The 17,651-nt window shown below is 39.7% G+C and overlaps 1 long non-coding RNA gene across 1 annotated transcript in view; it reads left to right on the top strand.

The window, feature by feature from the left end:
* LOC128929792 (uncharacterized) overlaps positions 1-17,651 on the top strand; it is a 201,955-nt gene that overhangs the window by 149,790 nt on the left and 34,514 nt on the right. Inside the window, exon 2 of the long non-coding RNA XR_013527748.1 lies at positions 2,250-2,323. This is a non-coding gene — a long non-coding RNA (uncharacterized LOC128929792). The remainder of the gene's footprint in view (positions 1-2,249; positions 2,324-17,651) is intronic.

Raw genomic sequence — 17,651 nt, 5'->3', positions numbered from 1 at the left:
AGACTGTCCTAAGCAAATAGAACAAAGCTGGAGGCATCACACTACCTGACTTCAAACTATACTACAAGGCTACAGTAATCAAAACAGCATGGTACTGGTACCAAAACAGAGATATAGACCAATGGAACAAAACAGAGGCCTCAGAATGTGTTATGCCACATATCTAGAACCATTTGATCTTTGATAAACCTGATAAAAACAAGCAGTGGGGAAAAGATTCCCTGCTTAATAAATATTGTTGGGAAAACTGGCTAGCAATGTGCAGAAAGCAGAAACTGGACCCCTTCCTGACACCTTACACTAAAATTAACTCCAGATGGATTAAAGATTTAAACATAAGACCCAACACCATAAAAATCTTAGAAGAAAACCTAGGCAAAACCATTCAGGACATAGGCATAGGCAAGGACTTCATGACTAAATCACCAAAAGCAATGGCGACAAAAACCAAAATAGACAAATGGGGTCTAATTAAACTTAAAAGTTTCTATACAGAAAAGAAACAATCATTAGAGTGAACTGGCAACCAACATAATGTGAAAAAAAATTTGAAATCTACCCATCTGGCTAATATCTAGAATCTACAAAGAACTAAGGCAGATCTACAAGAAACAAACAAATCCATTCAAAAGTGGGTAAAGGATATGAACAGATACTTTTCATAAGAAGACATTTATAAGGCCAACAAACATATGAAAAAATGTTCAATATCGCGGGTCATTAGAGAAATGCAAATCAAAACTACATTGAGATACCAACTCATGCCAGTTAGAATGGCGATCATTAAAAAAATCTGGAGACAACAAACGCTGGAGAGGATGTGGAGAAACAGGAACACTTTTACACTATTGGTGGGAGTGTAAATTAGTTCAACCATTGTGGAAGACAGTGTGGCAGTTCTTCAAGGATCTAGAAATAGAAATTCCATTTGACCCAGCAATCCCATTACTTGGGTATATACCTAAAGGATTATGCATTTTTCTCGTAAAGACACATGCACACGGATGTTCATTGCAGCACTTTTTACAATAGCAAAGATCTGGAACCAACCCAAATGCCCATCAATGACACACCAGATAAAGAAAATGTGGCACATATACACCATGGAATACTATGCAGCCCTAAAAAAGGATGAGTTCATGTACTTTGTAGGGACATGGATCAACCTGGAAACCATCATTCTCAGCAAACTGACACATGAACAGAAAACCAAACACCACATATTCTCACTCATAGGCAGGTGCTGAACAATGAGAACATATGGGCACAGGGAGGGGAACATCACACACTGGGGTCTGTTGAAGGGTGGAAGCCTGTAGAGGAACAGTGTGGGGTGGGGAAAATGGGGAGGGACAACATTGGGAGAAATGCCTGATATAGGTGATGTGGGGGGATGGAGGCAGCAAACCACCATGGCATGTCTGTACCTATGCAACAATCCTGCAAGATCTGTACATGTACCCCAGAACTTAAAGTATAATATAAAAAGTGCCTTATAGTAATGGTGATGTTTGACTTGAGTTTTGAAGAAAGTAGCCATGTGGATTAGCATGTGGATACTGCTATTTCTAAAGGGAAGAGGAAAGACATATCAGGAGAGGTGATGCTTAGTGTATGTGTGTGTAAATGCTGGCCAATGCAGGGATGTCGCCTCTTTCTGAGTTACACTCGTTTTTTGTTTTGTTTTGTTTTGTTTTTTTATAATAAGCTATGAGGCAGAGCTTTTAGGCTATTAAGAGAGCTAGATACCAGTCTGGTGTTATTCTATTCCCTATTCATCATGACTTTGAATAATGTTACCTTATATTTACATATTCACTTTGGCTCCAGCCTTTTTTTCAGTATACTGCTCCCCTCTTTCAGATATCAGAACAGATTTAGACCGCTAACCTTTGTATGAAATAGTTACAGAGTTTTAAGAAAACAAGACATGTGTTTCAAAGGGAGAGAGTACGCTGACCGTTGGTATAGCCTCTCTGAAGGCAGGTCTAATTTATGGTGATGAGACTAACAGTAAACCCATTATCTCATAAATAGGAAGAGTAGACAGATTTTTTTTTCTTTCCTCTATTAGCAACATTGAAATACAAATTTTCACATTTTTTGAACAAAACTGTATCATAGAAACTTAGAAAATATTACATGTTCTATCTGCTGTAATCCTATGGAATGCACATTGTTTAGAAAGGTGCACATAGATCTTAATGGTACTTAACTCAAAGTTTGTTTTTCCATTCCTCTCAAAACAGAAAAAGAACTAACGTTATGGTATTAAAGAAGCTATTCAGCCTATAAAGGGGAACTAGAACCAGAGTCTCCTGAGGTAGGTACTGTCCTCTCCTTATGTATTAGTTTGTTCTCACACTGCTGTAAAGTAATGTCTGAGACCTGGTAATTTATTTAAAAACAGAGAGAGAGAGAGAGAGAGAGATCTAATTGGCTCACAGTTCCATAGGCTGTACAGGAAGCATGGCTGAGGAGGCTTTAGGAAACTTGCAATCATGGCAGAAGGGGAAGCAGGCATGTCTTTACATGGCCAATGCAGAAGGAAAAGAGAGATGGGGAGGTGCCACATACTTTTAAACAACCAGATCTCATAAGAACTCTATCATGAGAATAGCACCAAAGGGTGAAATCCATCCCTATGATCCAATCACTTACCATCAGGCCCCACCTCCAACATTGGGGATTACAATTCAACATGGGATTTGTACAGGGACACAAGTCCAAGCCATAGCATTCTGCTCCTGGGCCTTCCCACATCTCATGACCTTCTCATATTGTAATATACAATCACCCCTTCTTAATAGTTCCCCAAGGTTTTAACTAATTTCAGCCTTAACTCAAAAGTTCACAGCCCAAGTCTCATCTGAGACAAGGGTTGTCCCTTTAACCTACGAGCCTGTAAACCTAAAAACAAGTTAGTTACATGCAAGATGCAATGTGGGTGTAAGTAGAGGCGCCATGCCAATCTGAAACACAGCAGAGCAATCACTAAATCTTGAAACTCCAGATCTCTTTTGACTCTGTATCTCACAGTCGGGACATCCTGGTACAAGGGATGGGTTCCCAAGGCCCTGGGCAGCTCTGTCTCAGGGGCTCTGCAGGGCTCAGTACCTGCAGCTGCTTTCTCAGGCTGGCACAGAGTGTCTGTGGTTTTTCCAAGTGATGGTGCAAACTGTTGGTGGATCTATCATTCTGGGGTCTGGAGGGCAGTGGCCTTCTCACAGCTCCACTAGGCAGTGCCTCAGTGGGGACACTGTGTGGGGGCTCCAACCCCACATTTCCCCTCTGCAAGGCTCTAGCAGAGATTCTCCATCAGGGTGTTGCTCCTGAAGCAGACTTCTGCCTGGACACCCAGGCTTTTGCATTATCTTTTCAAATCTAGGTGGCAGCTCCCAAACCTTATCTCTTATACTCTGTGCACCCACAGGCTTAATTCCACATAAAAAGTAGCAAGGCTTTTGGCTTGCACCCCCTAAAGCAATGGCCCAAGCTGTACCATTTAGCCATGGCTGGTGCAGGAGTGGCCATGAGGCAAGGACCAGTGTCTCTAGGATGCACAGAGCAGTGTGGCCCTGGGCCTAGCCCATGAAACCATTCATTCCTCCTAGGCCTCCAGGGCTGTGGTGGAAAGAGTGCTGCCATGGAGGTCTCTGAAATGCCTCCAAGGGCTTTTTTCCAATTATTTTGGCTATTAGGACTTGCCTTCCTTTTAGTTATGCAAATTTATGCAGCTAGATTGAATTGCTCCTTTGAAAGTGGGCTTTTCTTTTCTACCACATAGCTGAGCTGCAAATGTTCCCAACTTTTATGCTCCACTTCCTTTTTAAATATAAGCTCCAATTTCAGGTCATTTAACTGCTCATAAATATGGGTATTAGGCTGCTAAAAGCAGCCAGACTATTCCTTGAATGCTTTGTTGCTTAAAGATTTCTTCCACCAGATATCCTAAATCATCACTTTCAAGTTCAAAGTTTCATAGATCCATAGAGCAGGGGCACAATGCAACCAACTTTTTACTAAAGTTAGCAAAAATGACCTTTGCTCCAGTTCCCAGTATGTTTCTCACCTCTGTCTGAGACCTCCTCAGCCTGGAGTTCATGGTCTATATCACCATCAGCATTTTGGTTACAACCATTCAACAAGTTTCTAGGAAGTTCCAAACTTTCCCTCATTTTCCCATCTTCTTCTGAGCCCTAAAAACTGTTCCTACCTGTGCCCATTACCCAGTTCCAAAGCTGCCTTTACATTTTCAGGTATCTTTGTAGCAATGTCTCACTCCTGGTACCAATTTTCTGTATGAGTTTGTTATTGCACTACTATGAAGAAATTCCTGAGAGTGGGTGTCTTATAAAGAAAAGAGATTTCATTCACTCATGGTTCCACAGGCTACACAGGAAGCGTGACTGAGGAGGCTTCAGGAAACTTACAGTCGTGGCAGAAAATGAAGTGGAAACAGGCACATCTTCACATGGCCAACACAGAGAAAGAGGGGAAGTTGCCACATACTTTTAAACAACCAAATATTGTGAGAACTCTATCATGAAAACAGCACCAAAGGGGAAAAGCAGTCCAATCACCTCCATATAACATTGGAGATTATAATTTGACATGAGATTTGGGCAGGGGTACAAACTCAAAGCACATCACCTTGTCATGGTGAAGCACGTATAGGGAGGCCAATGAGTATGGAGCTCTGATTTATAAAATTACAAAATATATACACTTGAGCAGTATTTGGGAAAGAAGCTAGGCTACATAAGAATATAGACAACTGAAGAAGAGATCAAACTATCCTATTATAGTAAACAAGAAAGGTCATAAATACATTGAAATGAGAACTATAATTGGTGTATACCTTCCCTAAGATGGCCTAAAGGGTTTAATTATATAGATATAATGTGTTCATATATGTATGAATTATTGTATAAAAATAGCATAATGGAGCACCTACAGCAAAATAGAGTGTAAAATACATCAGTCTCTAGTAATTGAGCAATCTATTCAGTTCACTGCTATTCTGAGCAATAGAGGTCTCAGAGAAACTCCTTTTCATACTCCAAGTTCAGAAAAATGAATCTATGTAATTGGAGGACTCCATAGGGTAAGGCATAGAACTTTTAACCTTTTTAGCAGAAGGACTGTGAAAAGTATAACATGGAAAGATAGATTTTTCTCTTTAAACCTAAATGACTTTTAGGTGGTTACACCGAAGTGCTCTGAGACCATCCAAGATTAAATGACATTTCTGAGGCCAGGGCACATCATACACAAGAAAGAGACACTGTAGGAAGTAGCCTTCTACTGAACTGCAGCAACTCAACAAGCTAAAGTAGAGGATTGAGTAGAAACCACCACGGGAATTAAAAATGTGCTTTTCTATGTTTAGGAAAATAAAACTCATGTTAATGAGTTATGCTATAGCCTTTTAAAATCTATATGGGGAGAATTGCTACTAGTGAGATAATAATACATATTATAATTGTGCCCTCAAATACATGGTATAATTTTTTTTTACAGACTTGAAATTGTGTAAATAGTTAAGACCAGAAGTTATTCGATACAACGCCAGAAGTGCCAGTTTACTTTTGTATTTTGATAAGTTGTACTGCATTTGTAACTGTCCCCTTACTAGCCACCACTGAACCAGAGGTTTTATTTTTTTCAAGTTAGTTCTATTTGTTACACATTCTTAAAAATGTCCTCTCACGTTTGAAAAAAAAACAAGAAAAATATAACACTGGTGATAAATTACAAGTGTCAGTTTAACATAAACAAACTAAAGCTACTGTTAGTACTCATGTGAGGTATATTTAGTGTTTGAATTAGAACTCATGAAGGCCAGGATTATTATCCTTAGATCCAATAACCTGGGATAGCTTGGACTAGTTATTCTGATCTGCTAAAACAGAGCAATCTTATCTGACATTACAGAAAATGTTATTGTATATTTTATATTTTATTAATATTGTAATAATAGTAGGGAAAATCTCAGTGATATTGCTGGATTAGTTCCAGACCCTCTTAACAAAGGAAACATGGCATTAAAGCAAGTTATACATTTTTAAAAATTTTCTAGTGCCTATAAAAGTTATGTTTACACTATACTGAAGTCAAGTGTGCAACAACATTATCTCTAAAAAGCAATGTATGTACCCTAATTAAAGAATACTTACTAATAAAAACTCTAACAATCATCTGAGCCTTCAGCAAACCATAATCATTTTGCTGGTGGAGTATCTTGTCTCAATATTGCTGGCTGCTCCTTGATTAAGTTGGTGGTTGCTAAAGGTTGAGGTAGCTGTGCAAATTTGTTAAAATAATATAATGAAGTTTGCTGCATTGATTAACTCTCACTTTCACTAAAATTTCAGCATTTTATCCACAGTAGTAGTTCTTTCAAAATTGTAGTCAATCAATCCTCTCAAACCTAGCCACTGCTTTATCAAGTAACCTTATGTAACACTCTAAACCCTTCACTGACATTTCAACAATGTTCACATTATCTCCACGAGGAATAAATTCCATCTCAAGAAAAATGACTTTCTTAGCTCACCCCGAAGGAGCCACTCCTCATTTGTTCAAATTTTATCGTGAGATTACAGCAGTTCTCACATCAGGCTCCACTTCTCCTTCTAGTTCTCTTACTGTTTCCACCACATTTGTAGTTACTTCCTCCACTGAAGTCTTGAACCCTTCAAAGTCATCCATAAGGATTAGATCCCACTTCCTCCAAACTCCGGTTAGCGTGACATTCCCACCTTCTCTCATGAAAATCACAAAATGTTTTTCATGGCACGTAGAATGGTAAATCCTTTCTTGGTGGTCCATTTTCTTTGCCTGGATCCTATGAAAAATCACTATAGCAGTTATCGCCTTACAAAATGTATTTCATACATAATAGGACTTGAAATTCAAAGTTACTCGATCCATGGACTAGAGAATAAATGCTGTGTTAGCCGGCATGAAAACATTATTCGTCTCCTTGTATATCTCCATCAGAGTGCTTAGGTGACAAGATGCATGTTCAATGAGCAGTAATATTTGGAAACAAACTTCTAAGCAGTAAGTTAAAATACTCAGCAAATCATGCCATAAAAAGATGTGCTGTTACCTGGGCTTTGTTGTTTCTTTGATAGAACATAGGTAGAGTAGATTTAGCATAATTCTTAAAAGCCCTAGTATTTTTGGAATGGTCAATGAGCATTGGCCTCAACTTAAAATCACTGGGTACATTAAGCTCTAACAGAACAGTCATCCCATTCTTTGCAGCATCGAAGCCACACATTAACTTCTCCTCTCCAGCCATGAAAATCCTAGATGACATCTTCCTCTCATAGAAGGCTGTTTCATCAACATTGAAAATCTGTTGTTTAGTGCAGCCACATTTAGCAATTATCTCAGTGAGGTCTTCTGTATAACTTGCTGCTTTCTCTGTATGTTTATATGGAGCTGCCTTCTTTCCATAAACCTGATGAACCAACATCTGCTGGCTTCAAACGTTTCTCCTGCAGTTTCCTCACTTCTCTCAGCCTTCATACAATTAAAGAGAGTTAGGATTTTGCTTTGGATTAAGGGATATTATGAATGGTTTGATCTGTTCAAAGCACTAAAACTTTCTTTATATTAATATTAAGACGGTTTCACTTTATCATGTGTGTGTTCACTGGAGTAGTGTTTTCAATTTCTTTCAAGAACATTTCCTTTGAATTTACAACTTGGCTCTTTTTGGTGCAGGAAACCTATCTCAGCTTTCAACATGCTTTCCTCACTAAGCTTAATCATTTCTAGCTTTTGAATTAAAGTGGCAGATGTGTGACTCTTTCTTTCACTTCAACACTTAGAAGCCACTATAGGGTTATTAATTGGCTTAGTTTTAGCATCGTTCTGTCTCTGGGAATAGGGAGGCCCAAGGAAAGGAAGAGACGGTGGGGAATGGCCTGCCATTGGAGCAGTCAGAATACCCAACATGCATTGATTATGTTCACCATTTTACATGGGCATGCTTCGCTGTGCCCCAAAATAATTATGATTGTAACATGAAAGATCACTGATCACAGATCACTATACTTAGGTACTTAGGATGATGATGATGATGATGATAATAATAATGTAGTTTACGATACTGTGAGAATTACTAAAATGTGACACAGAAATGAAGTAAGCACATCCTATTGCAAAATGGCACAGAAAGACTTGCTTAGTACAGGGTTGTCACAAACTTTTAGTTTAAAAAAAAAAAAAACACAACAAAATATCTGCTAAATGCTGTAAAACAAAGCACAATCAAACAAAGTATTCCCATTTAGGATGAAGAGGCCTTTTCTTCAGAAATTAAGCAAGTCTGACAACAAAGGTAATACATTATATAAATTAGATATCAATTAAACCTTTGTAGGGCAGGTTCCAAGCTCTTAGAGTAAAAGTATCCTTAATTTGAAGCTAGGGACACTAATCTGTGTCACACTGAACATCATCATTTTATCCATTTCAGGACATTGCCTGGTCAAATAAACACCATCCACCTCATTTCATATTATTGCCTTGAATAATAGTCTAATACAAGGTTTTATAATGCCTTAAAGGGTAATGCATCTATTCTTCCCAAGAATTAAGGAAAAATGAGAGGTAGAATATTTTGGGAGATTCTTATAATATCCTACTTCTTGCCCTTTTGGCTGTCAAATGACAACCTTTTCTTCACATGCTGTATTAGATTCCTAGGGTTACCATAACAAAGTGACACAGCTGGATGGCTTACAGGAATATAAATTTACACTCTCACAGTTCTGGAAGTTTGAAGTCTAAAATCCAGGTATCAGCAGGGCCATGCTTCCTTTAAGAACATCTTTGCCTCTTTCTAGCTTCGGGTGGTGACTATCAATCTTTGCTGTTCTTTGGTTTCAGTCGCATTACTTCAGTCCCTGCCTTTATTGCATGGCACTTTTTCTGGGTGTTTTTGTCTTCACATGATATTTTCCTCTTCCTATGAAGAGATGAGTCATGTTGAATTAGACTCCACTGTAATGGCCTTATCTTAACTTGATAATATAGGCAAAGACTTTATTTCAACATAAGATCATACACACAAGTACTGATGGTTAAGATTTTTCAATGTATCTTTTGTGGGGTATATAATTCAACCCATAAAACCAGAAAACTACATAAACTAGGAGACCTTGTGCTATTACATTCTCAAGAGCTAGATATGAGGCCAAACAAAGTCATTGTGTAGATATATAATGATTCAAAACTATCCTGCCTTGAAGAGTTTAGGCAAGACTTTCTGGATGATTAGAAGATCTAAAAATTTCTGTTTAAGTTCATTTTGAATTCTACTTATTAAGACTATATAACAACCATAGCACTTTACAGGTATACCTAGACCCACTAAGCCTTGTTTGTGAATCTTGCTAGAATGTAGAGAGAGCTTATATCAGCAGAAAATTATGACCTTGCTTTTTTCTTCTTTTAGCTAATTCTCTCACAGCCCAAATCAGAGTTCATTACTGCCACCCCATAATAGCCAAGTGCTAAAACTATGAAACCCCAGTTATGAATATAGCTTTCTGATACTATATTTTAAAAATACTTCCATATGTTATATTAATAAACCTTTTCCAGCCAAATCTTAACAAACCTACTTGAGGCTGAACTTCTTACTATATAACATACATCCACGATAAAACGATATATTTTCATGGCAAAAAAGGAAACCATATTGGATTTTTCCTTTTTTCTTCACTCAATACTTCATTTTTTTATTGCATCTTAGGTTTTGGGGTACATGTGCAGAACGTGCAAGATAGCTGCATAGGTACAGACATGGCAGTGTGTTTTGCTACCTTCCTCCCCTTCACCCACATTTGGCATTTCTCCAAAGGCTATCCCTCCCCAACCCCCCCGCACTGTCCTTCCCCTGTTCCCCACATTAGACCCCAGTGTGTAGTACTTCCTTCCCCGTGTCCATGTGTTCTCATTTTTCCTCACCCGCCTATGAGTGAGAATATGCGGTATTTCATTTTCTGTTCTTGTGTCAGTTTGCTGAAAATGATGTTCTCCAGATTCATCCATGTCCCTACAAAGGACACAAACTCATCATTTTTGATTGCTGCATAATATTCCATGGTATATATGTGCCACATTTTCCCAGTCTAGTCTATCATCGATGGGCATTTGGGTTGGTTCCATGTCTTTGCTATTGTAAACAGTGCTGCAGTGAACATTCATGTGCATGTGTCCTTATAGTAGAACGATTTATAGTCCTTTGGATATATACCCAGTAATGAGATTGCTGGGTCAAATGGAATTTCTATTTCTAAGGCCTTGAGGAATCGCCACACTGTCTTCCACAATGGTTGAACTAATTTACACTCCCACCAACAGTGGAAAAGTGTTCCTTTTTCTCCACATCCTCTCCAGCATCTGTTGTCTCCAGATTTTTTAATGATTGCCATTCTAACTGGCGTGAGATGGTATCTCAATGGGGTTTTGATTTGCATCCCTCTAATGATCAGTGATGATAAGCATTTTCTCATATGTTCGTTGGCCTCATATATGTCTTCTTTTGTAAAGTGTCTGTTCATATCCTTTGCCCATGTTTGAATGGGCTGGTTTGTTTTTTTCCTGTAAATCTGTTTGAGTTCTTTGTAAATTCTGGATATCAGCCCTTTGTCAGATGGGTAAACTGCAAACATTTTTTCCCATTCTGTTGGTTGCCGATCCACTCTAGTGACTGTTTCTTTTGCCGTGCAGAAGCTGTGGAGTATGATTAGGTCCCATTTGTCTAGTTTGGTTTTTGTTGCCAATGCTTTTGGTGTTTTGGTCATGAAGTTCTTGCCTACTCCTATGTCCTGAACGGTTTTGCCTAGATCTTCTTCTGGGGTTTTTATGGTGTTAGGTCTTATGTTTAAGTCTTTAATCCATCTGGAGTTAATTTTAGTGTAAGGTGTCAGGAAGGGGTCCAGTTTCTGCTTTCTGCACATGGCTAGCCAGTTTTCCCAACACCATTTCTTAAACAGGGAGTCCTTTCCCCATGGCTTGTTTTTGTCAGGTTTATCAAAGATTGTATGGTTGTAGATATGTTGTGTTGCCTCCAATGCCTCTGTTCTGTTCCATTAGCCTATATCTGTTTTGGTACCAGTACCATGCTGTCTTGATTACTGTAGCCTTGTAGTATAGTTTGAAGTCTGGTAGAGTGATGCCTCCCACTGTGTTCTTTTTGCTTAGAATTGACTTGACTATGCGAGCTCTCTTTTGGTTCCATATGAAGTTCATGGTGGTTTTTTCCAGTTCTGTGAAGAAAGTCAATGGTAGCTTGATGGGGATAGTGTTGATTCTGTAAATTACTTTGGGCAGTATGGCCATTTTCAAGATATTGATTCTTCCTAACCATGAACATGGAATGTTTCTCCATCTGCTTGTGTCCTCTTATTTTGTTGAGCAGTGGTTTGTAGTTCTCCTTGAAGAGGTCCCTTACATTCCTTGTGAGTTGTATTCCTAGGTATTTTATTCTCTTTTTAGCAATTGTGAATGGCAATTCATTCTTGATTTGACTCTCTTTAAGTCTGTTATTGGTGTATAGGAATGCTTTTAATTTTTGCACATTGATTTTATATCCTGAGACTTTGCTGAAGTTGCTTATCAGTTTCAGGAGACTTTGGGCTGAGACGATGGGATCTTCTAGGTATACTATCATGTCGTCTGCAAATAGACACAATTTGGCTTCCACCTTTCCTATTTGAATACCCTTTATTTCTTTTTCTTGCCTGATTGCTCTGGCTAGAACTTCCAGAACTATATTGAATAGGAGTGGTGAGAGAGGGCATCCTTGTCTAGTGCCAGATTTCAGAGGGAATGCTTCCAGTTTTTGTCCATTCAGTATGATATTGGCTGTTGGTTTGTCATAAATAGCTTTTATTACATTGAGATACGTTCCATCAATACCGAGTTTATTGAGGGTTTTTAGCATAAAGTGCTGCTGAATTTTGTCAAATGCCTTATCTGCATCAATTGAGATAATCATGTGGTTTTTGTTTTTGGTTCTGCTTATGTAGTGAATTACATTTATAGACGTGCATATGTTGAACCAGCCTTGCATCCCCGGGATGAATCCTACTTGATCATGATGGATTAGTTTATTGATGTGCTGTTGCAAACGGCTTGCCAGTATTTTATTGAACATTTTTGCATCTATGTTCATCATGGGTATTGGCCTGAAGTTTTCTTTTCTTGTTGAGTCTGCCGGGTTTTGGTATCAGAATGATGTTGGTCTCATAAATTGATTTGGGAAGGATTCCCTCTTTTTGGATTATTTGGAATAGTTTCAGAAGGAATGGTACCAGCTCCTCTTTGTATGTCTGGTAGAATTCGGCTGTGAACCCATCTGGACCTGGGCTTTTTTTGTGTGGTAGGCTTTTAATTGCTGCCTCAACTTCAGACCTTTTTATTGGTCTATTCATAGTTTCGGCTTCCTCCTGGTTTAGGCTTGGGAGGACACAGATGTCCAGGAATTTATCCATTTCTTCCATGTTTACTAGTTTATGTGCACAGAGTTGTTTGTAGTATTCTCTGATGATGGTTTGAATTTCTGTGGAATCTGTGGTGATTTCCCCTTTTTTATTGCATCGTTTTTTATTGCATCTATTTGGTTGTTCTCTCTTTTCTTTTTTATCAATCTGGCTAGTGGTCTATTTTGTTGATCTTTTCAAAAAACCAGCTCTTGGATTTATTGATTTTTTTAAGGGTTTTTCGTGTCTCTATCTCCTTCAGTTCTGCTCTCATCTTCGTTATTTCTTGTCTTCTGCTAGGTTTTGAGTTTTTTTGATCTTGCTCCTCTAGCTCTTTCAATTTTGACAATAGGGTGTCAATTTTGGATTTCTCCACTCTTCTCATGTGGGCACTTATTGCTATATATTTTCCTCTGGAGACTGCTTTAAATGTGTCCCAGAGATTCTGGTATGTTGTGTCTTCATTCTCGTTGGTTTCGAAGAACTTCTTTATTTCTGCCTTCATTTCATTGTTTATCCAATCAACATTCAAGAGCCAGTTCTTCAGTTTCCATGAAGCTGTGAGGTTCTGAGTTAGTTTCTGAATTCTGAGTTCTAACTTGATTGCAGTATGGTCTGAGAGACTGTTTGTTATGATTTCAGTTGTTTTGCATTTGCTGAGGAGTGTTTTACTTCCAATTATGTGGTCAATTTTGGAGTAGGTGTGATGTGGTGCTGAGAAGAAGGTATATTCTGTGGATTTGGGGTGGAGAGTTCTGTAAATGTCTATCAGGTTTGCTTGTTCCAGGTCTGAGTTCAAGCCCTGGGTATCCTTGTTAATTTTCTGTGTGGTTGATCTGTCTAATATTGACAGTGGAGTGTTAAAGTCTCCCACTATTATTGTGTGGGAGTCTAAGTCTCTTTGTAACTCATTAAGAACTTGCCTTATATATCTGGGTGCTCCTGTATTGGGTCCATATATATTTAGGATTGTTAGCTCCTCTTGTTGTATCAATCCTTTTACCATTATGTAATGACCTTCTTTGTCTCTTTTGATCTTTGTTGCTTTAAAGTCTATTTTATCAGAGACGAGAATTGCAACTCCTGCTTTTTTTTGCTCTCCATTAGCTTGGTAAATCTTCCTCCATCCCTTTATTTTGAGCCTTTGTGTATCCTTGCATGTGAGATGGGTTTCCTGGATACAGCACACTGATGGGTTTTGGTTTTTTATCCAATTTGCCAGTCTTGTCTTTTGATTGGTGCATTTAGCCCATTTACATTTAGGGTTAATATTGTTATGTGTGAAATTGATCCTGCCATTTTGATGCTAGCTGGCTGTTTTGCCCGTTAGTTGATGCAGATTCTTCATTTTGTTGATGCTGTTTATCACTTGGTGTGTTTTTAGAATGGCTGGTACTGGTTGTTCCTTTCTATGTATAGTCTTTCAGGAGCTCTTGTAAAGCAGGCCTCGTGGTGACAAAATCTCTGAGTGCTTGCTTGTTTGCAAAGGATTTTATTTTTCCTTCACTTATGAAGCTCAGTTTGTCTGGATATGAAATTCTGGGTTGAACGTTCTTTTCTTTAAGGATTTTGAATATTGGCCACCACTCTCTTCTGGCTTGTAGAGTTTCTGCCGAGAGATCTGCTGTGAGTCTGATGGGCTTCCCTTTGTGGGTGACCCAACCTTTCTCTCTGGCTGCCCTTAGTATTTTCCCCTTCATTTCAACCCTGGTGAATCTGACAATTATGTGCCTTGGGGTTGCTCTTCTTGCAGAATATCTTTGTGGTGTTCTCTGTCTTTCCTGGACTTGAATATTGGCCTGCCTTGCTAGGTTGGGGAAATTTTCCTGGATAATATCCTGAAGAGTATTTTCCAACTTGGATTCATTCTCTTCGTCACATTCTGGTACACCTATAAACCGTAGGTTAGGTCTCTTCACATAGTCCCACATTTCTTGGACACTTTGTTCATTTCTTTTTGCACTTTTTTTCTCTAATCTTGATTCTTATTTTACTTCATTGAGTTGATCCTCGACTTCTGATATTGTTTCTTCTGCTTGGTCAATTCAGCTGTTGAAACTTGTGCATGCTTCACGAAGTTCTCGTGTTGTGTTTTTCAGCTTCGATTCATTTATATTCCTTTCTAAGTTGTTAGATTCCATTCTTGTTATCATTTTCTTGAATCTTTTTTCAAGGTTCTTTGTTTCTTTGCATTGATTTAGAACATGTTCTTTTAGCTCACAGAAGTTTCTCATTATCCACCTTCTGAAGTCTCATTCTGTCATTTCATCACAGTCATTCTCTGTCCAGCTTTGTTCCCTTGTTGGTGAGGAGTTTTGGTCCTTTGTAGGAGGCAAGGTGTTTTGGTTTCCAGTGTTTTCCTTTTTTTTTGTGCTGGTTTCTTCCCATCTTTGTGGATTTAGCCACCTGTCATCTGAGTAGTTGCTGACTTTTTGATTGGGTTTCTGAGTGGGCGCCCAGATTGTTGATGCTGAAGTATTTCTGTTACTTAGTTTTCCTTCTAACAGTCTAGCCCCTCTGCTGTATGACTGCTGAGGTCCACTCCAGGCCCTGCTTGTCTGGGGTACACCTGTAGTGGCTGTGGAACAGTGAGGGATGCTACCAGTTTCTTTTTCTGCTTTGTCCCAGAATGATGCCTGCCAAATATCAGTCTTATCAGTCCTTTTTAAGGTGACTCTTTGGATATACAGGGGTCAGGGAGCTGCTTGAGGAGGTGGTCTGTACTTTATAGGAGCTGAAGTGCTGAGCTGTGAGCTCCATTGTTCATTCAGGGCTGTTAGGCAGGTACGTTTAGGTCTGCTACAGCAGAACTTATAAATCCCCTTTTTTTTTTCTCAGATGCTCTGTCTCAGGGAGTTAGGGCTTTCTTTATGAGTATCCACTGCACTGTCCTGCCCAGCTAGGAGGCAGTCTAGTCACTATTTGCCTGCCGAGGCTCCACCCTGCTACCACGGGGTCCACCCTGTTGCTGTGGGCTCTGCCCTGCTGCTGTGGACTCCGCCCTGCTGTGGTGGGCTCCGCCTTGTTGCCCACGGGCTCCGCCCTGCTGTCATGGCTCTGCCCTGTTGGCGGAGTCTCTCTGTTATGGTGGGTTGCCTCAGCAATGGCAGGCTGCATCAGCAATGGGAGTGTACCTCAGTAGGCGCAGAATGCCTGGGTAGTGGCAGACACCCCTCCCCCACTGAGCTGTGCCATCCTGGATTCAGGTGTGCCCACAGTGAAACTCTCAACCCCGAGCATTTCGAATCGCCGTTTTGTTTGTCCCTGTGGGGGTGGGACCCACTGAGCCTGATCACCTGGCTCCCTGCCTCAGAGCCCTTTCTTTCTCTCTTTTTTTTTTAGGTTGAATGGTTGACTCTCTCCCAGGTGTTTTAGTTGCCTGCTGAAAGGGCACCAGGATGTGTGTGATTTCCCGTGCAGTGGCCCACTGCACTGGCTCAAATGTCACTTCTTGGGAATCTCCTGGTCTGGCTCTCTGTCCACATCTCATTTAATCAGATGGATATGCTAATCTGCCCTCCCAAATCTCAGATTGCTGGTTTAACAGGGCACCCAGACCAGCACGTTTTGTGCGGGGCGCTGCTGCGCTGTGCCGCTGGCTGAAATGGCCACGCAAGCCGAGAGGGCTGCACTGGCGTCCCGTGTCTGTCCTAATCCTGGGAATTTCCCTGTTCTGTGGGCAATAAAGATCCATCTGGAAATGCAGCTAGGACTCACCCTCTGCACCTTCACTGAGAGCTGCAATCCTGAGTTGTTCCTACTGCACCATCTTGGAAATCTCTTAACAAGATTAATGTCTGGAAATTTTCTAACAAGGTTATGTTGTTAGAAATTTTCTAACAAGGTTGGAAATTTTCTAACAAGGTTAATGTCTTAGTCCATTTTGTAATGCACTAAGAGAATGCCACAGACTGGGCAATTTATAATAAATAGAAATATATTTCTTATAGATCTAGAGAATGGGAAGCCCAAGACCAAGGAGCCAGCATCTGGTGAGGGCCTTCTTACTGCATTATAACACAGTGTAAGTCATCACATGTCTGAAGGGCAATGAGAGGGTAAGACAGAGAGAGGGAGAAAGAGGAAGAGGAAGTAAATCCACTCCCACAATAACAAACCCACTCTCATGATAATGGTATGTGTCCATTCATGGAGGCAGAGGCCTCAAGACCTAAACAACTCTTAAAGATCTCACTTCCAAATGCCATCAAAATGGCAGTTAAATTTCAACATGAGTTTTGGAGGGGATCAACATTCAAGGCATGGCGGTTGGTCTCAAAAGTTCTCTTCCACCAGAGTGCATTTAATTAAGGCCTGTACTGTTGCCTCAGTTCCTTTCTGAAATGAAGAGAAAAATGAATAAATTTATTTATGTTTCTACTATTTTATATTTTCTTTGGGACCACAAAAGAAAAAAATAAGTGGAAGGGAAAGGTGAATACAAATCCACATTTCTCCTAATAATAAATTTGTATCTACAGATTCCTCTGCTGAGTGCCTGTATTAGTCCATTTTCATGTTGCCAGTAAAGACATATCCAAGACTGAGTAATTTATAAAGAAAAAAGATGTTTAATGGACTCAGTTCCACATGGCTGGGGAGCCTCACAATCATGGCAGAAGGTGAAAGTCACATCTCACATTGCTGGCAGGCAAGAGAGAGAATGAGAACCAAGAGAAAGGGGTTTCCACTTATAAAAACATCAGATCTGGGGAGACTTAGTCACCACCATGAGAACAGTATGGGGGAAACAATGCCCATGATTCAAGTATCTCCCACTGGATCCCTCCCACAACATGTGGGGATTATGAAAGCTACAATTCAAGATGTGATTCAGGTGGGAACACAGCCAAACCCTATCAGTGCCAGACCCACATACCACACATCTGGGCCTGTGTCCACTATATGGATCTCAAAATGAATGTATCTAAATCTGAATTTATAATATTTATCTACGCCCAGCTTCTTCTCCCCTACAGCATCCAGGTCACTGAATTGCATAGCAACCTACGCTATAAACTTACATGTAATTCTGATCTTTCCTTGGTCCTCGCGTTAAGTTTGTCACCAGATTTTATGAATTCCACCTCGTAAATATTTCTCAAATATGTCTCCTTTCTCCCCCTCCGCAGCTGCTTC

Source organism: Callithrix jacchus, chromosome 15 (genome assembly GCF_049354715.1).
Source record: "Callithrix jacchus isolate 240 chromosome 15, calJac240_pri, whole genome shotgun sequence".
Taxonomy (NCBI): Eukaryota; Metazoa; Chordata; class Mammalia; order Primates; family Cebidae; genus Callithrix; species Callithrix jacchus.
The sequence above is the reverse complement of the archived record's forward strand: the minus strand, read 5'-3'. Positions and strand labels throughout refer to the sequence as shown.